The 22500-nt window shown below is 53.5% G+C and overlaps 2 long non-coding RNA genes across 5 annotated transcripts in view; both read right to left on the bottom strand.

The window, feature by feature from the left end:
- Positions 1 to 16118, bottom strand: part of LOC135363204 (uncharacterized) — a 33610-nt gene extending 17492 nt beyond the window's left edge. The window contains exons 1-4 of one of the 4 annotated variants that reach the window (XR_010408869.1): positions 15577 to 16114; positions 12310 to 12569; positions 9450 to 9567; positions 6788 to 7676 (exon numbers count right to left, since the gene is read on the bottom strand). This is a non-coding gene — a long non-coding RNA (uncharacterized LOC135363204). The other 3 variants (XR_010408868.1, XR_010408866.1, XR_010408867.1) reach the window with 3 other exon arrangements.
- Positions 16119 to 18044: 1926 nt separating this feature from the next.
- Positions 18045 to 22500, bottom strand: part of LOC135363195 (uncharacterized) — a 21821-nt gene continuing 17365 nt past the window's right edge. Inside the window, exons 2-3 of the long non-coding RNA XR_010408855.1 lie at positions 18706 to 18862; positions 18045 to 18265 (exon numbers count right to left, since the gene is read on the bottom strand). This is a non-coding gene — a long non-coding RNA (uncharacterized LOC135363195). The remainder of the gene's footprint in view (positions 18266 to 18705; positions 18863 to 22500) is intronic.

The following is a 22500-nucleotide window of genomic DNA, read 5'->3' as shown; positions in this document are numbered from 1 at the left end:
CCCACCGCCCAAGGCCTCCAAGCACAAGGACGGTCCCGTGGCACCCAAGGACGCCGACCTGGCCCCCACGGCGGGCCCTTGGCAACCTCGCGGGGCTCGGGCCCCGAAACACCACCAACACCACCGCAGTCACGGCCGGCCCCCCAGAACACTCTCCCGCACGCGCAACGACGCCACCCCCGCCACCCGGCTAGAGGCCGGACCCCGCGCGGACCTTCTCCTCCTCCTCACGACGGGACCGAGAGCACTTCGCCTGGGGACGACCACCCCCCAAAAAAGCCATAGCGGCCCGGGGAGGGGACGACACCCAAACAAGCGGCGAGGCCGGTTTCGGTCCCGAGAGAGCGGATCGAGGACACAAACGCGCCTTCAGGCATCCGGTCGAGGCAAGGGCAGCGGGAGTCCGTCGGCGGCGGCGGGGAGGGGGGGAAAGCACAGCGGGCGAGGGCCGGGAGCGCGTGCGGGGGCGAGCCGGTTCGGGGAAGGGCGCGCCAACGAAGACGCAAGCCGGGCCACCAGGTAAACGTGCACGGGATCCCACCGCCACCAGCACGAGAGCGGTCCCGCGACGCCCAGGACGCCAGCCGGCCTCAGCACCCTTGGCGCACCTCACCACGAACCGGGCCCCACACTGCTGGGGCCCAACCCCACGTGAACCCCCCCGCCGCGGGGTCCCGTCTTGAACCTCCGTCTGTCCGGTCCGTCCCGGAAGTCACGACCCTGGGGGGAAGCGCCCCCAGGCGAGAGCGGCCCGACCCGTGCCCGGCACGCCACCGCCAGCGGCGACTCGGGACGGGAGCGGGCGGGCAGACAGCCGCTCGCGCGGCACGGGGAAGCGGGACGCGCGGGGGCGCCCCCCGAGCCCCTCGAGAGACAACGCCACGAGGAAGGGCGGCCGCCCGCGCGCTCGCACGCACGCGGGAGCCCCCACGCGCCGGACGCCGGCCAGGCCCGGCGGGACCCTCCCCCGACTCGGAGGGGGGAGGCGCAGGCCGCGGTAGGCAAAGAGCGGCGCTCGGCCCCCACCGCGGGGCCGGCAGAGTCAGACCCCTCGCAGAGAGGAAGTTCTGCCCAACACGCAACGGTAGTCACCCCGCACCGGTGGCCACTACGCGCAGAGGAGGGGCGGCGGCTGGGGGGTTCCGGTACCCCAAGGCACCCTCTCGGATCGCTAGAGAAGGCTTTCTCACCGAGGGCGCATCGCCCCCACCCAAATCGTGCCCCCCCGCCCGTCCGGGCCCCGCGGAACGGCGTTCCGAAGGCCTGACAGCCAAGGGCTCCGGGGGGCGGGCGGTGGATTCGCGCGGTAAGGAACAGGCACCACAAGGCAATCCTGAGCGCTCGCGGCCGGGACCCCGGGAGGAGACCGCCCTTCGCCACGCCACGCACGCCATGCTCGCGTCCCCGACCAACCGGGAGTTTTGCGCCTCCGGCGAGGCAACGACGAGCGGAGACAAAGCACGGCATGCCAGGCAAAAAAGGCGGCAGCCCCTCGGCTGGCCAAGCGCCAGAGCGCGGGCTCGGCCCGCCGCAACCGGCTCACACACGCCCCCACCAAGTCCAGTCCCCACAACACCACCAGCACAGCTTGCGGCGGGGGATGACGAGGCACCCGCGTCCCACGGGGGGGGGGCGGGGTGGGCCTCCCTTACCGACTCCACCACCCGCTCCTCGGACACGCCACCGACAGCGGTGGCCCGACGGAGGGGGCTCGCTGGGAACGGGAAACGACGCTACCGACTCGGCCTCAGGCACCTGAGACGACCTGGAGCGCTCCAGGGGCACCACGGAGGGCCACGCGCACAACGCGCTCAGCACGCCCAAGCGCGTGAGCAGCGCGGCGCCGGGACGGCCCTCCCCGTGGCGGGGAGGACCGCGCACCACACGAAGCCAGGGAAGGCAAGCGAGAGTGTCCGCTGCGTCGGGGGACCCCGGGCCCGCGAGCGCCGTCAGGCAGAACACGGGAAGGCGGGGTCGGGCCGGAGCCTGCACACACCCCCCCCGCACCCCCCACCTTACCGCCACGGCGGGCAGAGGCGAAGGAGCGAGGGGCCCGCGGGCAGAACGAGAAGAGCGGTCCCATTCGCCATGAACGTCCGTCCCTCGTCTGGCGCGGCTTAGGCCCGGCCCGGGAGAGCGCGAGAGCACCACATCGATCTGGCAAAACACAAGCGCCGAGAGGAGCCCGAGGAGGGGAGAAGCCGGTGAGGACAGCAACCCGAGGGGGAGCCTGTTTGGTTTTGTTTTTTTTCGGCCTCACCGGCACCCCCTCGAAAACCCCAGGGCAGGAACAGCCGGACAACCCGAGAGAGAGGAACGCCTGACACGCGGCACGGAGCCTTGCGGGACGGGAGGTTGTCACGACCACAGCCGGGTGCCCGCAGAGTGGAGGACACAGGGTAAAGGACCCACGCGCCACCTGCCCACAACCGCCCTCGGGTGCTGGAGACCGGAGGCGGCACCAACGGCCTGGGCCACCTGGAGGCACAGGAGCCGGCGCACAGGCCCACGCGGACGGCTCAGGCCAGCGACGGCAGAGCCGGGCTTGGCATCCCTGTCAAGCCCGGAGCCCCGCCACACGCCCAGAAGCCCACCTCCCTTAAGGAGAGGATCGCCCAAACATAACGTGCCAGCACCTACCTGGCGGCAAAAAGGGCTCATTTCGGGCGAGAAAATAGCCGCGCCGCCTGGCGTGGCCTAGCCACAGGTCACCGGGATCTCCTGGGACCGTGTCCCGGCCACGGGCCCCAAGCACTAATCCATCGCCCCCGTCTCCCCCCGGAGCCCCCCCCCGCCCCCCCCGCCCCCCCCCCCCCCCCCCGGGCCATCTGGTCGACCCCCGGAACGTGGTGGCAGCCGGCAGCGAGTAGGGACTTGGCGGGAGGTGGAGCGGCCCGGATAGGCCCGCCCCCGGGTCCGCCTTTCGTCCCCAAATCGGGACTTTAGAAATTCTCACCAAGTTCTGTGGAGGCCCCTGCGGACGCCCTCCTCCCCGGGCCTCAGGACCGCCCCATGCCGGTCCCCGACTCCCGGCCGGGACTGAGGAAAGGGGGCGATGCCGCGGAGGCGTCCCCCCGAAGGCCGGACCTCAACGGGAACCGCAGCCGGGCCCCTGGGGCCCTCGCGGCCCGGCCCGGCCCGGCCCGACCCGGTCGGGTCCCCACCTCCGCAGCGGGCCTCGGAAAACTTGTTAAGAATATCGGGTCCGGGGCGCCTGGGTGGCTCAGTTGGTTAAGCGACTGCCTTCGGCTCGGGTCATGATCCTGGAGTCCCGGGATCGAGTCCCGCATCGGGCTCCCTGCTCGGCGGGGAGTCTGCTTCTCCCTCTGACCCTCCTCCCTCTCATGCTCTCTGTCTCTCATTCTCTCTCTCTCAAATAAATAAATAAATAAAAACCTTAAAAAAAAAAAAAAAAAAATATCGGGTCCGATGACCGGGACCCCACGCGTGCCCGCGGCGGGGCCCGTCGCGCCATCCATGGGCTTCCCCGCAAGGCTCAGGCCGGTCCCCAACCGCCCGAGCGTGACACGGAAGGCCCAACGGCCGACCGGAGCCACGGGCCGGATGGCGTCCGGGCGCCCGACGCAGCCTCTCCCATTCCCGCGGGCGGAGGAGGGGGCACCGGCGGGTGCTGGTCGACCCGTCCAGGCGGCCACCCTAGCGTGGCTCTCCGGGAGCGAGGCGGCGGCGCCACCACCAGCCCACAAACCTGGAGGCTCAATCTCCCGCGAGCGGAGGTCGCGCCGGTGGCCCGGAGACAGCGGGCCGATCTCGCTAGCGTCGCCGGCCTCCCGGTACTCCGCCTCGGGAACCGCGGCCAAATACAATCCCTTGCCGACATCGCTGACACTCCGGCGGGGACACGCTATCTAAAAGCGGCCGCCAGGTGGCACCCGACAACCGGCGCGAACAACAACGAGGCAGATCCGGATCGCGGGCCCGCGAAGGCGCACAGCCCGGCCGCCCGGCCGCCCGATCTCGTGGGGCACGGGCCTCCCACAGCGGCACACCTGCGGCGCCCGGGCTTCCGGGAGGACTTAAGACACATTTCGGCGGGCAAGGACCGTAAAACCGAGACCAAGCGAGTACTCCGACAACCACCACGGATGAACCTTCTCTCTTCTATCATTTTAAGGGGAGGAGGAGGTCTCTCTGAAGCATACGAAGAAAGCTCAGGACAGGAAGGGGGGGGGGGGATTGACACACACCCCCAGAAAGGTGCACATCAAATCCGTCTCTGCACGTACGCGATAACGTCCAAGGCCAACAAGCGGGGCGGGGCGTGCGGGGGCGGGGGGCGGGGCGCGCGGTGCGTGCGGGGGCGGGGGGCGGGGCGCGCGGTGCGTGCGGGGGCGGGGGGCGGGGCGGGGCGGTGCGTGCGGGGGCGGGGGGCGGGGCGGGGCGGTGCGTGCGGGGGCGGGGGGCGGGGCGGGGCGGTGCGTGCGGGGGCGGGGGCGGGGCGGGGGCAGGCGCGGAATGGGGAGGAAGGGAGTTAAAATAGTCCTTCACTCAAGAAATCCAGTTCCGCAGAATAGAGAGCCCAGAAATGGACCCTCAACTCTATGGTCAACTCATCTTTGACAAAGCAGGAAAGAATGTCCAATGGAACAAAGACAGTCTCTTCAACAAATGGTGTTGGGAAAATTGGATAGCCACATGCAGAAGAATGAAACTGGACCATTTCCTTACACCACACACAAAAATAGACTCCAAATGGTTGAAAGACCTCAATGTGAGACAGGAGTCCATCCAAATCCTAAAGGAGAACACAGGCAGCAACCTCTTTGACCTCAGCCAAAGCAACTTCTTCCTAGAAACATCGCCAAAGGCAAGGGAAGCAAAGGCAAAAATGAACTCTTGGGACTTCATCAAGATAAAAAGCTTTTGCAAAGCAAAGGAAACAGTCCACAAAACCAAAAGACAACCGACAGAATGGGAGAAGATATTTGCAAATGACATATCAGATAAAGGGCTCGTATCCAAAATCTATAAAGAACTCATCCAACTCAACACCCAAAGAACAAAGAATCCAATCAAGAAATGGGCAGAAGACATGAACAGACATTTTTCCAAAGAAGACATCCAAATGGCCAACAGACACATGAAAAAGTGCTCAATATCGCTCAGCATCAGGGAAATCCAAATCAAAACCTCAATGAGGGCGCCTGGGTGGCTCAGTTGGTTAAGCGACCGCCTTCGGCTCGGGTCATGATCCTGGAGTCCCAGGATCGAGTCCCGCATCGGGCTCCCTGCTCAGCGGGGAGTCTGCTTCTCCCTCTGATCCTCCTGACCCTCCCCCCTCTCATGCTCTCTTTCTGTCTCTCTCTCTCTCTCTCAAATAAATAAATAAAATCTTAAAAAAAAAAAAAAAACCTCAATGAGATACCACCTCACACCAGTCAGAATGGCTAAAAGTAACAAGTCAGGAAATGACAGATGTTGGCGGGGATGCGGAGAAAGGGGAACCCTCCTACACTGTTGGTGGGAATGCAAGCTGGTGCAGCCACTCTGGAAAACTGTATGGAGATTCCTCAAAAAGTTGAAACTAGAGCTGCCGTATGATCCAGCAATTGCACTACTGGGTATTTACCCCAAAGATACAAAAATAGGGATCCGAAGGGGTACGTGCACCCCGATGTTTATAGCAGCAATATCCACGATAGCCAAACTGTGGAAAGAGCCAAGATGTCCATCGACAGATGAATGGATAAAGAAGATGTGGTATATATATACATACAATGGAATATCATGCAACCATCAAAAGGAATGAGATCTTGCCATTGGCAACGACGTGGATGGAACTGGAGGGTATTATGTTGAGCGAAATAAGTCAAACAGAGAAAGACATGTATCCTATGATCTCACGGATAGGAGGAATTCTTAATCGCAGGAAACAAGCTGAGGGTTGCTGGAGTGGGGGGTGGGGTGGGAGGGATGGGGTGACTGGGTGATAGACACTGGGGAGGGTAGGTGCTCTGGCAAGCGCTGTGAATTGTGCAAGACTGTTGAATCTCAGATCTGTACCTCTGAAACAAATAATGCAATCTATGTTAAGAAAAAAAAAAAAAGAGGGCGCCTGGGTGGCTCAGTTGGTTAAGCGACTGCCTTCGGCTCAGGTCATGATCCCGGAGTCCCGGGATCGAGTCCCGCATCGGGCTCCCTGCTCGGCAGGAAGCCTGCTTCTCCCTCTCCCACTCCCCCTGCTTGTGTTCCCTCTCTCGCTGTGTCTCCCTCTGTCAAATAAATCAATAAAATCGTAAAAATATATATCTTTAAAGAAATCCAGTTCCGGGACATCCGTGCCGTCCAACACTAGTACGGGGTGGGCGGGGGAGGTGCTCTAGAAGAGTTAAATATTGATGATGATGATGATGATGATGGAGAAGAAGAAGAAGGAGGAGGAGGAGGAGGAGGAGGAGGAGGAGGAGGAGGAGGAGGAGGAGGAGGAGGAGGAGGGGAACTGTTCCATGCTATTAAGGGTAAAACAAAAACAAGGCGTAGAACTTCCTCTGGCTCGTAAAGGGGGAAAAAAAAAATGGTTTGGGTTTTGTTTTTTGTTTTTTCTTTCTTCCTGTTTCAACTAAGCGCATTTCAGGGCACCTGACTGGCTCCGGTCGGAGGAGGCCCACGCGACTGCGACTCTTGATCTGCAGGGGTCGTGAGTTCCAGCACCATGCTGGATGATCACTCAAAAAGCTTTCAAAAACAAACACGCAAACAACCGACACCGAGCAGCATTAACCATCAAAGATACACACCTGTGACGAATACGACGTCAGAGGAAACCACGAGCAGCAGTAGCAGAGGATAGGACACTAGAGGGCAACAGAGCCCCATCCATAGGTGCTAGGGGCACTTGAACGCTTTCTGTGTCCACTAGGGACCTCGAAAAAACTTCACTCCCCTATCCAGGGAGGAGAGGGGAGAAGCAACCTCCAGCAAGAATTCCTTTGATTATCTTAATCGCAGGAAACAAACTGAGTGTTGTTGGAGTGGGGGGTGGGGTGGGAGGGATGGGGTGACTGGGTGATGGACACTGGGGAGGGTGTGTGCTCTGGTAAGCGCTGTGAATTGTGCAAGACTGTTGAATCTCAGATCTGTACCTCTGAAACAAATAATAATGCAATCTATGTTAAGAAAAAAAAAAGAAGAAGAAGAAGAAGGAGGAGGAGGAGGAGGAGGAGGAGGAGGAGGAGGTAGCAGGAGGGGAAGAATGAAGCGGGGGGAAATCAGAGGGGTAGACGAACCATGAGAGACGATGGACTCTGAACAACAAACTGAGGGTTCTAGAGGGGAGGGGGGTGGGAGGATGGGTTAGCCTGGTGGTGGGTATTGAGGAGGGCCCATTCTGCATGGAGCAGTGGGTGTTGTGCACAAACAATGAATCATGGAACACTTCATCTAAAACTAATGATGTAATGTATGGGGATTAACATAAGAATAAAATAAAAGAAAAAAAAAAGAATTCCTTTGATTAAAGGTAACTCTTACTACATTGAACTTCACCATTTCGGGGCACCTGGGGGGTGGCTCAGTCGTTAAGCGTCCGCCTTCGGCTCAGGTGACGAGCCCAGGGCCCTGGGATCGAGCCCCACATCGGGCTCCCTGCTCCGCGGGAGGCCTGCTTCTCCCTCTCCCACTCCCCCTGCCTGTGTTCTCTCTCTCGCTGTCTCTCTCTGTCAAATAAATAAATAAAATCTTTAAAAAGTAAATAAATAAATAAATAAATAAATAAATAAAATAAACTTCACCATTTCAACATGGACCTTTAATGGTTTCCTTCCCAACCAAGCCTTTCTCCTTGCCTCCTCCTTACCCGCGTGAATCCCTGATCCCACTTCACAACATCCCCCCCCCCCCCACACACACACCAGGCTGAAAACTGTTCTCTCTAAACCATAAATCCTGAGCATCAGGAAAGTACACGAGGAAACACAGACGAGAGAGAGAGAGAGAGAGAGAGAGAGAGAGAGAGAGAGAGAGAGAGACCAAGCAAATAATGTGGCTCTGAAGGCTGGACATCGATCGAGTTGAGAGAAAGGACCAGACATCACAAACTCGAAAAGAAGGTTTTCCTTTAAAGCTGATCTCTTCCTGAGTTGGCTAAACTACGTTCTTTACTGGTACGGCCTCCACTCAAGAGTGCGACGATCAAAAGAAGGTTTCGCAGTAAACACTTCACGGGTGCATCTATTAAAAAAAAAAAAGAAAAGAAAAGAAAAAAAAGGGCGCCTGGGTGGCTCAGTTGGTTAAGCGACTGCCTTCGGCTCAGGTCATGATCCCGGAGTCCCGGGATCGAGTCCCGCATCGGGCTCCCTGCTCGGCAGGGAGTCTGCTTCTCCCTCTGACCCTTCCCCCCTCTCATGTGCTCTCTGTCTCTCTCATTCTCTCTGTCTCAAATAAATAAATAAAATCTTTAAAAAAAAAAGTTCACGGGTGCAGGCTTCACATTGGTTTTTCAAGTACACGTATTTCAGGGCACCTGGCTGGCTCGGTCGGAGGAGGCCCACGCGACCGCGACTCTTGATCGGCGGGCGTCGTGAGTTCCAGCACCGCACTGGATGGGTGTACAGATTACATACACAAGCAGACAGGCAAAAGGAATTAGAATCGCTATGGTGATTTCGAAGAAAACAAAACAAAACTCAGGAAACAAAGTCGTCCTCTCCGGGCCCGTTTCATGCTTATGTATAGAGGCGATAGAGACCCTGTGATGTTGGCAGACAAAAGAGACAGGTCGGTGGATGGAACGCCACAGATACCCAAACAGATAGGCCCAAGCCCGACAGAAGTTTGACAAATGCGCAAAGGCCATTGGAAGGAGGAAAGACGGCCCACCTCCCCACGAAATCAGAGGGCAGGCATCAGACATCCACAGACCCAACACGCAGGCAAGCAGGCAGACAAAGAAACAAGAAAGCTGGGGCGCCTGGCTGGCTCAATCCGTGAACCGTCCGCCTGCCTTCGGCTCAGGCCCTGAGCTCAGGGTCCGGGGATCCAGCCCCACATCGGGCTCCCTGCTCGGCGGAGACTCTGCTTCTCTCTCTCTCAATCTCTCTCTCTCTCTCTCTCTCTCTCTCTCCCTCCCTCCCCCCTCCCTCCCCCCCCCCCCTCCTCTCAAATAAATAAAAGTCTTTTAAAAAGAATAATTAAAAAAAAAAAAAAAAAGGAAGAAAAGAACGTCACTCACTCCCCTTCCGGCATAGGGAGGACATCTTCGGGGGGGGGCGGGGGATGGGGGGGATGCCTCTCGGGAGAAAAGGGGGAGATTCAGCGAGTCAGCGCACCCTCCTTGCACCTGTGTGTGTGTGGGGGGGGGGTGGTTTGTGTGTTTCCTTGCCGCTGCTCGTTTTTTACAAGTGTATATAGAGTTCAAAACAGTATGCTGGTTTCCTTTATATCTAAGTCTTATCTCGGGTTTGGGTTCTGATGGGAGGAGGGAGGGCCACCTTTTCTTCCGACATGGTGGAGAAGGAGAAGAGGGATGCAGGCCTGTGCATATTCTTTTCCGTCGTGGGGTGAGCAGAGGACTCGGATTCAGCTCTTGCTGGATGGGATCTAATTTCTCTGTAAACAATCAGGCAAGATATCAGGCGAACAGAGGGCGAGCAAAGGTTAGCAGAACATGGACAAGATTGGCTATGGGTGCTGGAGTTTCCAAAGCAAGGATTTCATCAGAGGCACGTGAATGTCAAAGATTTCCAGGGACCATGTTCATGGATGACTTGGGGTATAGGTCATTTCAAAGTTACGGTGCTACCACCCGGTCACTTGAGCATACTGTCTCCAGCTCACGGCTGCAGATGCGATATGGGGCTCCTCCAGGGATGGAATTGTGCCAGAGAAAGGGAGACAGCAGCCTGTAATTGAGCCTAAGGTGTGTCTGAGAGAGTGACTCTCTAAAGTGCCTTGAGGCAGAAGGAGACCAGCTAGATTTGTCTTTGCTAGGTATTTGTGGCAATGGGGTCGGTGTGGCTGGTGGGTGTTGTCTGTTTATTTTCTAGATTCAGAGAAAGAACTCTTCAAGTGGAAGTATTTGCACAAGGGGTCTGGCAGGATGGGAGGGTGCAGGGGTCGGTCCATTTAACAAGATAACAGGAGGATCAGGCCTTTTAAGAACTAGGCAAAGAGAGGAGTTTAGCTTTGGTCATCACAGCACCTGGCACCTCAGCAGAAACAACAGAAGGTTCCCAGGATGAATTGAGTTGCAGGAGTCAGCGTGAGCAGACCCCACCACCCTCAGCCCTTATCCCTCAGCGCCCCCCCCCCCCGCCCCCCAGGCACACACACCCGGGCAGGCAGCGGCTATAGTCCACTCCGAGCTCCAGATCTGGGTCCCGCCCCCCCACCCCCACCCCCACCCCCACCCCCACCCCCACAGGGCTCCCCTGTCCTCTTCTCAGCCAGAGATGTATATGGGAGGGTGGTCCCAGAACAAATCTCCCCTCATCCACGGAAACCTTGCCAACACTTCGACCACTTTGCCTGAGCTACCAACTCATCTGTACCCGTGCGTGATTTTTTCCCTATGGACCAGGGGCCTAGTTACCAACTTAGGATGGACAGCCCCCCCCCCCCCCCCAGCCTACTGTTCCAATTCGACCAGAGGACTTCAGTTGGGGGGGGATGGGGGGGCTGGGGCTGGGGCTGGGGCGGCTGATGGGACGTTCAGGGTGATCCATTCTAATGGGCCTCATTCAATCGCTTCATTCAAATGCAGAAAGCTTTCTGTTAAAGTCAGAGCCTGGAGCTTCCCTCCATTCAATGGCTTTCCTCAACTCCCCCTAACCCTTAGGCTGCAGCTTGCAAACTTCGGAGAGAGATGAGGGAGGGAGGGAGGGAGGGAGGGAGGGAAGGGAGGGAGGGAGGGAGGGAGGGAGGGAAGGGAGGGAGGGAGGAGGGGAAGGGGAAAGAGGGTGTCTGAAGAGCTCACCTCATCTGGGGGCAAAAAGAGTCCCCTCCTTTTCCTAACCCACGAAACTCCAGTAAACCCTTTGGGAATCATGAATGTGGGGGATGATGTCTTACTATACTGCCTTCCAGGGATGGGTGTGCAGGTAGGAGGGTGTGGCATGGTGTGGCTGGCTGAGTCTGAGGAGGACCTTGAACACATGATGGTGGTATCTTAGCGGTCAGAGGCCAAACACAAGCATGGAGTGATAAGGGCTAAGGGCTAAGGGCTAAGGGAGGCCTGACAGGGACCGTTCTAACTCATCCACCGAGTTATGGGCCCAGCAAGCACACTCCTCTAAATCAACATTAACAGTTTATTGATTGTTGGGGCACCTGGGTGGCTCAGTCATTAAGCATGTGCCTTCGGCTCAGGTCATGATCCCAGGGTCCTGGGATCGAGCTCCGCATCGGGCTCCCTGCTCCGCGGGAAGCCCGCTTCTCCCTCTCCCACTCCCCCTGCTTGTGTTCCCTCTCTCGCTGTGTCTCTCTCTGTCAAATAAATAAATAAATACAATCTTAAAAAAAAAAAAAACAAAACAGTTTATTGATTATCCATCGACCTGTCCTCCCTCTCCCACCTGCTTCCCAAGGGAAATCCTCGGTCTCATTCCACGTAGTCACTGGCTGTTTTCGCACACCACCTTCCTGTCCAGTAAGAGGAGGAAGGAAGATGGACAAACAGGAACCAGCCCCACAGATGGCACCTCTGCACAGAGGGGTGAGTGTGAGTCTCATTGGGCCAACTGTGACTCTGAGCCATGATCCCAGGGTTGTTTAAAATATGGAACAGAAGGAGCACCTGGGTGGCTCAGTCAGAACAGCACATGACTCTTGATCTCAGTCAGGGTCCTGAGTTCAAGCCCTACACTGGGACTACAGATGATGAAAAATGAATGAATGAATGAATGAATGAATGAATGAATGAATGAATGAATTTTTAAAAATAAAGTATGTAATGTTTATCTCTTTAAAAAAAAAAAATGGAATGGAGGGGCGCCTGGGTGGCTGCCGGTTGAGCATCTGCCTTCAGCTCAGGTCATAATCTCAGGGTGCTGGGATCGAGCCCCACCCCTCTGGGGCTCCCTGCTCAATGGGGAGTCTTCTCCCTCTCCCTCTGCCCCTCCACCCACCCATGCGTGCAAGCTCTCTGTCTCTCTGTCTCTCTGTCTCTCTGTCTCTCTGTCTCTCTCTCTCTGTGTGTGTTTCTCTCTCTGTCTCTGTCTCTCTCTGTGTGTCTCTCTCTCTGAAATAAATAAATAAAAACAAACAATCAAACTTCAAAAAGGAAAAGGGCAGGGACATTTATGATTATTCATGGCGAAAGTTGGAGCACGTATATTCAGGAAACATATGTACCATAGATTCCCATGTTTACTTCGGGGTGGAGACCTGACATCTGAATGAGGCAAAACTGAGTCCCTGATGTCAGGAGGTTATCTGAGGACAAGGAGAAGAGGCTGTGGGCATGCTCTGAGAGCTGGTACAACCTGGATGGGGTCTTAGGCTCCTTTTCTCAGGTAAGGAATCAGGACCTCGCTTCTTCATAGGCTGCAGCCATTATCAGTTGACCTTGAGTCCAGACTTCTGCAGAGACAGCCAGTATTTGGTAGCAGGGCCTGAAAAGACACAATAGCTGACTAGGGGGAAACAGTTCCCTGAAAAACCAGCTTTAAGCTTTCTGCTAGCATCAACCTCATTAACCTTATGGGGCACGGTTTCAATCCCCACCCCCACCCCACCCCCACCCCCACCCCCACCCCCACCCCCACCCCCACCCCCACCAAGTGAGGATCATTCCTCAGTCTTAGGGAATTGGGATGATGATGGCTGTGGCTATTCTTTCATCTCCTCAGGGGAGGTAGGTTTTGGGTAAACGACAGTTTCTGTAAATCTTAGCTGTAACATGGCTATGTTCAGGGCTAAACAGAAGTTTTTAACCTACAGGTTAAAAGGGAATAAAAATAACAGGGAGTCAGACATGCTACATTTTTCCCTGTTAAAATTTCCCCTTGTCCATCCTGCATTCCATTTCTATGACACATGGGCAGAGGTCTGCCTTCTTTATTTAACTGCTTCAAGCTGAATTAGGGTGCAGTAGAGGCTTTGGAATGGAAGGATCTGAGACACTGCAGGTCGCAATTTTTGGTCCCTTGTGCTAATGGAGGGGGTCTCAGAGATAGTTCCTTATCTGAGAACTTGGTTATTTTTCTACATGGTTTGGGACTACATGACACCATTGATTTTATCCCCAAGTGTAGTCTAAGGAATAGTAACAGTAGAGTCAAACCCAATTCTCTCATTCTCTCTCAAATTGATCTGATATCGGTGGGTATCCAAGAATACAGATCAGTAAATTAGTCTGAGCCCCTCCCCTGGGGGGGGGGCGGTAGGTTGTGGTGGTGAAGGGCTTCTGGTAGCCAAGTAGCTTAGTGTTTGATTTTATTTACATGGGTTCTTTTTTATTTTTTTTTTTCTTTAAAGATTTCTATTAAGTAATCTCTACACTCAATGTGGGGCTCGAACTCACAACCCCGAGATCTAGAGTCGTATGTTCTACCAGCTGAGCCAGCCAGGTGCCCCTATTTATATGGGTTCTTATTTTCCAAAGAGGAGTTAATACAGGTGCAGCAAGGTGGAATTAAGGATCATAGACTCTGCCTCATTCAGCAAGTGATCTTGTAGTTAATAAGAGGCATTTCTATGGAAACAAAAGGAAAACATGGTTAATGGTTGGAACAAGGGATACACCTGGTGTCTAAGTCCAGAGGGCTGCCAGTGAGAAGGTCTCTAGATGTCAGGCTTGAAGCATCCTCCAATAGAGTGGGAGTGGGCAGGGGCAATCTGACTAATTTTTCTGGCGTATAGTTCAAATGTCTCATTTTGAGTGACTCATAGAGCAACAGGCACAAAGATTGTCTATATATGAGTTATTGTGGTCATTTCCCTGAAATTTATTTCAAGTTGTCCAGCTTTCATTTGCCAGACTTCAGGAAAAAGGACAGTTTTAGTTCTTAATGATTGTAAGATAAGAGAATGGGAGAATGTTCTGAAACAAATAATGCAATATATGTTAAGGGGAAAAAAAGAAGAAGAAGAAGAAGGAGGAGGAGGAGGAGGAGAAAAGGAGGAGGAGAAAAGAAGAAGGAGAAGAAAAGAAGAAGACGAAAAGAAGAAGAAGAAGAAAAGAAGAAGGAGAAGAAAAGAAGAAGAAGAAAAGAAGAAGAAGAAGAAGAAGAAGAAGAAGAAGAAGGAGAGAAGAAGAAGAAGAAAAGAAGAAGAAGAAGAAGAAGAAGAAGAAGAAGAAGAAGGAGAGAAGAAGAAGAAGAAGGAGAGAAGAAGAAGAAGAAGAAGAAGAAGAAGAAGAAGAAGAAGAAGGAGAAGAAGAAGAAGAAGGAGAAAAGAAGAAGAAGAAGAAGAAGAGGAGGAGGAGGAGGAAGAAGGAGGAGGAGGAGGAGGAGGTAGCGGGAGGGGACGAATGAAGCGGGGGGGAAATCGGAGGGGCGGACGAACCATGAGAGACGATGGACTCTGAACAACAAACTGAGGGTTCTAGAGGGGAGGGGGGTGGGAGGATGGGTTAGCCTGGTGGTGGGTATTGAGGAGGGCCCATTCTGCATGGAGCACTGGGTGTTATGCACAATGAATCATGGAATACTTCATCTAAAACTAATGATGTAATGTATGGGGATTAACCTAAGAATAAAAAAATAAATTAATTAAAAAAAAGAGAGAGAATGGGAGAATGTTGGAAACCTTAGTTTGAAGAGTCACAGTCAGATACTCAAGGAAACCAGAAGGATCCAGGATCCAGTCCAGTTTTATAGGCAAACAATAAACGTTCAAAGATAATTAATCTAACACTCACAAAAGTGTGTTATTGAAATGTAATCTTTCTCTCTAAAGTCACCTTCATTCCTGTCAAAGATAGCCAAAAGAAGATTAATTTGTTTGTAAAACAAGTCCAGTTTTAACAAACTTGGCCCAATCATCTACGTAGGGACAGCAAGAATAGCAATTGACCATATATGGGGTCTTTCTTCTCTTTTCTTTTTCCTTTCCTTCTTTTAAATCTGCTTTGATGGAGCTTTTTACAAGGAATTTTAGATTGATCCTTTAACTGCCTTTTTAAAGCCGAGAACCAAGCCAAATATTGGCCATCAGATTCGCCTGCAAGACTTGTAGATTTGCGGAGGGGTAGACGAACCAGGAGAGACGATGGACTCTGAAAAACAAACTGAGGGTTCTAGAGGGGAGGGGGGTGGGAGGATGGGTTAGCCTGGTGGTGGGTATTGAGGAGGGCGCATTCTGCATGGAGCACTGGGTGTTGTGCACAAACAATGAATCATGGAACACTACATCTAAAACTAATGATGTGATGTACGGGGATTAACATAAGAATAAAAAAAATTACAAAAAAAAAAAAGACTTGTAGATTTGGGTGAATTCCTCTCTTCTTTGAGGGCCTCCAAATTTCCTGAAGTTCCTGCATCTGCCAGGAGGTGGTACTCTTCACTCACCTGGTAAGGTTGAGGGGACCTCTCTAAGCAAGGTTATCAGGCCAACATTTCTAAGGGGCTTTACTGGCTCCATAAAGTCAATCTGACTTTCTTAAAGCAGTCTCACCATATCTGAGTCTACGCATGTGTCTCTTCGAGATGACAGTCCAGGGGCACCTGGCTGGCTCAGTCGGTAGAGAGCACGACTCTTGATCTCAGGGTTGTGAGTTCGAGCCCCACGTTCAGTGTAGAGATTATTTAAAAAATAAAATCTCGGAGGAGCGCCTGGGTGGCTCAGTCGTCAAGCGTCTGTCGGCCTTCGGCTCAGGTCATGATCCCAGGGTCTTGGGATCGAGCCCCACATCGGGCTCTCTGCTTGGCCGGGAGCCTGCTTCTCCCTCTCCCGCTCCCCCTGCTTGTGTTCCCTCTCTCGCTGTGTCTCTCTCTGTCAAATAAATAAATACAATCTTAAGAAAGAAAAAAAGAGTACACTAACAATCCAAGAAAACCTTGTCATTTTAACATAGAAAACCCAAATCTCAATCTTATACCAGTGTGCTTTTCTTCTTCTTTTTTTTATTCTTATGTTAATCCCCTACATTACATCATTAGTTTTAGATGTGGTGTTCCATGATTCATTGTTTGTGCACAACACCCAGTGCTCCATGCAGAATGGGCCCTCCTCAATACCCACCACCAGGCTAACCCATCCTCCCACCCCCCTCCCCTCTAGAACCCTCAGTTTGTTGTTCAGAGTCCATCGTCTCTCATGGTTCGTCCGCCCCTCCGATTTCCCCCGCTTCATTCGTCCCCTCCCGCTACCTTCTTCTATTTTTTTTTTCTTCTTCACATAGATTGCGTTATTTGTTTCAGAGGTACAGATCTGAGATTCAACAGTCTTGCACAATTCACAGCGCTTGCCAGAGCACCTACCCTCCCCAGTGTCTATCACCCAGTCACCCCATCCCTCCCACCCCACCCCCCACTCCAGCAACCCTCAGCTTGTTTCCTGCGATTAAGAATTCCTCCTATCCGTGAGATCATAGGATACATGTCTTTCTCTGTTTGACTTATTTCGCTCAACATAATACCCTCCAGTTCCACCAGTGTGCTTTTCAAACTGCCTTCTCCCAAGCTCAGTCAGTCCTGACCATGCATAAAATTCCTTTTCAAAAATTCTCCTTCACAAACCCCTTCCACAATTTCCTTTTTCATTCAGACTCGGTCTTAAAGTTTTCTTTCTTTAAGTACCCAGTCCCGTTTCAGTACACCATTACTTCCTTTTCCCTCAACAAAAAAAATGTTTTCTCATTTCTTGTACCTCTTTTACACGTCTCCTACCTTCCCACACACGGAGTTGTTTTTGTTATCATTTTGTAGCAGTCCCAATTCCATGTGGCAGAATTTTAATTCTTAGAAATCTCAGTCTCTGGTGAAACGTTAGTAGTAACCAATGGCGCACTCTCTATTACACCAGAATTCTTTAGATTGGCAAATGTATGAATATATTTCATAAATTTTATTTATTTGACAGAGAGAGACACAGCGAGAGAGGGAACACAAGCAGGGGAAGGGACAGAGGGAAAAGAAGGTTCCCCAATGAACAGGGAGCCCAATGCGGGGCTCGATCCCAGGACCCTGGGATCATGACCTGAGCCGAAGGCAGACGCTGAACGACTGAGCCACCCAGGCACCCAAACGTGGTTGGTTGGTTGGTTGGTTTTTATAAAGGTGATGGAGAGGTATATTTTGATAACCACAAATACAGGCTCACTGTTGTGACGGGAGCGTGGCACATTCCACTGCCCACCCAACGGCTTGTAACGCAGGGAGAACCGAATCCAAGTGCTTTTATGACAAAGAAAAGAAAGAAAAGGAAAGAAAGAAAGAAAGAAAGAAAGAAAGAAAGAAAGAAAGAAAGAAAGAAAGAAAGAAAGAAAAAGGGAAAGAAAGAAAGAAAGAAAGAAAGAAAGAAAGAAAGAAAGAAAGAAACGCAAAGTTGATTATTTGTATTATGTGTGACATTGATAGCTCCAAAACCACGTCTTTTTAAAATAAACCAACAACCTTGAATTGGCTTTAACGCCAAAGAAGTTGCACCTGCGTCCACTAAAAAGTCAATCGATTGTTTTCCCCCATCAGACTCCTTGGGGAAAGTCTGAAGCGGGCGGTCTAAGATCAGCGGAGCCCTCGGGCCCCTTCCTGCTAGTTTGGGAGGTGCTCCAATTTAAACCTCATAAGGAGGTGGCCCAAGGGCTTGGGCCCAAGGGCAAGGGCTTTTGCTCCTTGATAAGGGGGTGGGGAGGAGGAGGAGGAGGAGGAGGAGAAAGGGGAGCCCATGGCACCCGGGGGGGGGGGGGGGCGGGGGGGGCGGGGGTAGGGAAGGGCGGCTGAGACGGCGGCAGGGGAGTAGAGCACTCCAGGCACACACACCAGTGGTGCAGAAACGGGGCAGGGGAGGCGGCAAGGGAGCCATTGGTAAGGCCCAGGGCACATATACATTTACAGTTTTGGACGAACCTTTTCTTTTTTTCTCGCCTCCGCCTCCGCCTCCGCCTCCGCCTCCGCCTCCGCCTCCGCCTCCGCCTCCGCCTCCGCCTCCGCCTCCGCCTCCGCCTCCGCCTCCGCCTCCGCCTCCGCCTCCGCCCCTTTCTTCATCTCCTTCTGCTTAATAGGCTTTGTCTGTGGTGGCTTTTCAGCCCTCCGGAAGCCAGTGGGTTGGGCATCGGTTCTGGTGCCTGTACTTGGGGAGGAGGAGGAGTGGATTTCAGATTTCTAGCATCGGCCTGTCTTCCTCCTCTTCTTCATTATTTTGACTGTTGGGAAGTGGGGGTAAGGTCAGGTGTGTTAAATTTTTGTCTATCTCTGGGCCGTCCCTTGGGTCCCTTACCTTGAGGCATCTTTATTGTGGAGTGACATAAGAGTCTGAATGTAGGGAATTTCATCCCAGATCATGTGAGCTTGAAAAACTGGGTTTATTCTTATCTGAGTTTTACCATGCCCGATTTTTACGAGCACCTGCCTCTAAACTCTTTAAGTAGGGGCACCTGTGTGGCTCAGGCAGTTAAGTGTCTGCCTTGCGTTCACATCATGATCCTGGGGTCCTGGGATGGAGCCCCACATCCGGCTCCCTGCTCCGCGGGGAGTCTGCTTCTCCCTCTCCCAATGCCCCCCCACCCCCAGCTCGTGTGCTCTCTCACTCGCTTTCTTTCAAAGACATAAATAGAATCTTTAATAAAAATAAAACTCGGGGCACCTGGATGGCTCAGTGGTTAAGCGTCTGCCTTTAGCTCAGGTCATGATCCGAGGGTCCTGGGATCAAGCCCCTGCATCGGGCTCCCTGCTCGGCGGGAAGCCTGCTTCTCCCTCTCCCACTCCGCCTGCTTGTGTTCCCTCTCTCGCTGTGTCTCTCTCTGTCAAATAAATAAATAAAATCTTTAAAGAATAAAATAAATAAAATAAAATAAAATAAAATAAAATAAAAATAGAACTCATTAAATAGAGCTCCTTTACAAATGGATGTTAGCAATAGCACCCGGAGGTGGAGGAAATACCTCACATGTATAACACATACGGACACATAGACACAAACAAGATGCAAACAAATTTTAGCCTTTGTTTCAGTCTTATTTGTGGAGAGGACATGAATGGAGAGGACACGAAAGACCCAATGTTCAAATCTCCCTCTTTTAGTAAAACAAATGCAACTGCGAAGCAGCATTACCGTGTACAGATCCCACCCGTCAGTTGTTTTCCATTCCCAATGGAAACAGGGTCGGTTTTATGCAAAGATAGCAAAAGCTGCAGCAACCAACCAACCAACCAACCAACCAACCAACCAACCAACCAACCAACCAAATGAAGACCAGAGCATCTCCCTGAGTGTTGGTTCCTCCCCAAAAGTCGGGGCTTCACTGAGGGAACCAAAGAGCTTCCTAGTTTCTGATCACCCAGTCTCCTAGCAGGCTTTCTCTAATTGTGTACACAATTCAGACATGTCAAAAGAACCCCGCTTGGGCCATCTGAGACTCGTGTTATCGTGAAATGTTTCCCATGCAAGTAAGCACTTGCAAGTATAGGCTCCCTATGCATTGTACATGTAGCGTGCAGGTGTTTCTTGTGAGGGTGGGCCGTTGTTTCCTCAACATTTGGTGCAGGGTTCTACAGAGTTTTGGTTTGTTTCGTTGGTTTGGTTTTCTGCACACGTGTGTGTGTGTGGGGGGGGTGGTGTGGTGTGTTGTGTGGTGTGTATCTGTGTGCACGGTATCTATCGCTGCTGCGCAGCTAGCTGATCCTCAGGGTGCATCATCCTAACACCGCAATGGCTCGAAACAGCATTTCTTTATCGATAACTTCCTGGTGCTTGCCCTGGGTGGCCCCTTGGGTTCTGCGGGTTTACGCCGGGCTCACTCAAGCAGTGGCTTTCGGCCAGAGGGTCAACTTTCACACGTCTGGCAGTCGGTGCCGCCGAGCACCGGGCTGCCTCTGTTGTCAATGCCTCTCATGCTCCAGTCAGCTAGACTGGCTTTCTTACGTGGAGGTCTCAGGACGGCATGCCAAGAAGGTCGAGAACGCCGGCAGACCACCTCTTCAGGTGTAGGCTGTGAAACCAGCCAAGTGTCACTTCTGCTCTATTCTTTGGGTCAAGACAAGTCCCAAGACCCGGTCCAAAATCAAGGGACAGAGCAATCAAGCCTACCTCTGGATAGCAGGAGCATCGAAGTCATAGGACGTGAGGGTGCACACGTGCCGGGACGTGAGGGACACACGGTTGTCGGTCTGCCACAAGGGATTCCTAAACCCTATGCCGCGATGCACATTTTTGCAAAAGTAAGCTTTACGTTTTAGCATCTAAAACATGATTTCCTTTGAATCAACCCCTAGAATTGGATTCACCAGGAAGAAGGGGAAGATGCGTTTTCCAGCCTCTTGATACAGAAGCTCTTGATTTCCAGAGGGCACTTGGAGGACCCTTCACCAGTCTCTGCTTTGTAAGGCGGGGGGAATTTTTTTTTTTTAAGATTTTATTTATTTATTTATTTGTTTGTTTGTTTGTTTGTTTATTTATTTGAGACAGAGAGAGAGAGAGAGAGAGAGAGAGAGAGAGAGAGAGAGAGAGAGAGAATGAATGAGAGAGAGCACATGAGAGGGGGGAGGGTCAGAGGGAGAAGCAGACTCCCTGCTGAGCAGGGAGCCCGATGCGGGACTCGATCCAGGGACTCCAGGATCATGACCGGAGCCGAAGGCAGCCGCTTAACCAACTGAGCCACCCAGGCGCCCAAGGCGGGGGAAATTTAATTGGCCAACCCCCCATGAAAAAGCGACCGATCACGTTCCGACGTCCGAATTAAAGGCAGGCTTCCTTTTTAAAGGCATCCATAGAGCAGCCAGCTCCGTGGCAAGGAGCCGGACTTCTGTGTGTCTGATGAGGAATCCCATTCTCGGCATAAAGGCAATCTCGGGGAGCAGTCGGAGGCAGACCAGATCTCAGATCCACCAAACCCAAGAAATCCCTTGTGATCTGAATGGCTGAATTTGTTGAGGTTTCCCTCCCGATGGCTAAGAAGATGCCTTCCTATCACAGATGACAAAACACAAACCAACAAAACCCCGATAGCTGGGCAGGGTCTTCAAGAAAGGGCCCCTTTTTCATGGAAGCCAACTCTTCCATCTCGCGCCACCCGCCATCATGGAGAGGAAGTCTCTCGGGATGAACGAATGCCTTTGCAATCTACGTTAACCGACTCTCTTTTCCGATAGGCTGACACTCTTTCCCCTCGTGGACACGTCCCGAGATCGGCAGGCTTCGGTGCATCGGTCTTCTGTGCACCAAAAGCCGTGCGAAGGCCCCTGTCGTCGAAATGTATTCGGCAGGGACGCTAGTGAAGAATTTTAAACCAGTCTAGCCCGGTTCAGTCCTTCAGTCCTTTTTTTTCTCCTTTCTTACATGACCGCTGTGTCCTAAAAGGATACAACTGAGGAAACTCCAGATGGAACAGAGGCAAAGGGAAGGGGGGCAGAGCTTCCGTGTTCCGTGACCCCTCTCCAGGAACGCCTCTGTCCCCACCATTTCAGGCGTTCAAGCAACCTGGAAGCTCCCCGAATTAGGTTAGTTCTTCTTCGAAGGGGCGGGGGTCGGGGTGGGGAAGGTTGGGGAGCGCCGAGGTTTGGAAACATTGCAGGGCAATCAAGGCTATTGCCAAATCTCGAGTCCGTGCAGAGGTACGTAAGGTACACGTAAGGCCGGGATGGGGGGCGGGGCGTGGCGGGGCGGGGGTGGGTGGGTGCGCGCGCCTGGCGGGGAGGGTTGCGGTGTGTGTCCATGTGCGTTCAGCAGGTGTAGGGGAGGAAGAATGTTCCCTCTAACTTCCCTTTCTACTCCCTGTTGGGGGAGAACAGTGAAGAGAGCCCGGGTGAGGGCGAGGGCGACGGTGACGGCGAGGGCGACGGTGACGGCGGGTGGGGGCGAGGCGCGGACAGGAAGGGGGGAGGGGTAGTAGAGGTGTTTATTTCTTTTGGCGGTGATGGAAATGTTCTGGAAATTGCAGTGAAGGTTGTGCAGCTTTGTGAGCCACCTTAAAAAAAAAGAAAAAAAGGCCACCCAATGGCCCACTTTTAAGAGTATGCGAAATATGGCATGCGAATTGTATCTCCACTTCGAAAATCTGTGACGAAACAATGTGATGGACATAGGGAAGGAGGGAGGGACGGACGGGACCCTCACCCTCACCCTCACCCTCACCCTGGCTCTCTTCACCGTTCGATCCATGGATCGATCGATCCATCGATCCATCGATCCATCGATCCATCCATCCATCTATACATGCCATGCATGCAGTCTGTCGGTTCCTGTAGACATCAAAGGGGGGGGAGGGGAAGGGGGCCACGAGGGGAGGGGAAGGGAGGAGGGGAAGGGAGGAGGGGAAGGGGGCCAAGGGGGGAGGGGAAGGGAGGAGGGGAAGGGAGAAGGGGGAAGGGGGAGGGGAAGGGGGCCAAGGGGGGAGGGGAAGGGAGGAGGGGAAGGGGGGAGGGGAAGGGAGGAGGGGAAGGG

This window comes from Mirounga angustirostris, unplaced genomic scaffold, assembly GCF_029215605.1.
Source record: "Mirounga angustirostris isolate CCGP_5_RB_7025 unplaced genomic scaffold, mMirAng1.0.hap1 SCAF_61, whole genome shotgun sequence".
In the NCBI taxonomy this organism is placed as follows: domain Eukaryota; kingdom Metazoa; phylum Chordata; class Mammalia; order Carnivora; family Phocidae; genus Mirounga; species Mirounga angustirostris.
The sequence above is the reverse complement of the archived record's forward strand: the minus strand, read 5'-3'. Positions and strand labels throughout refer to the sequence as shown.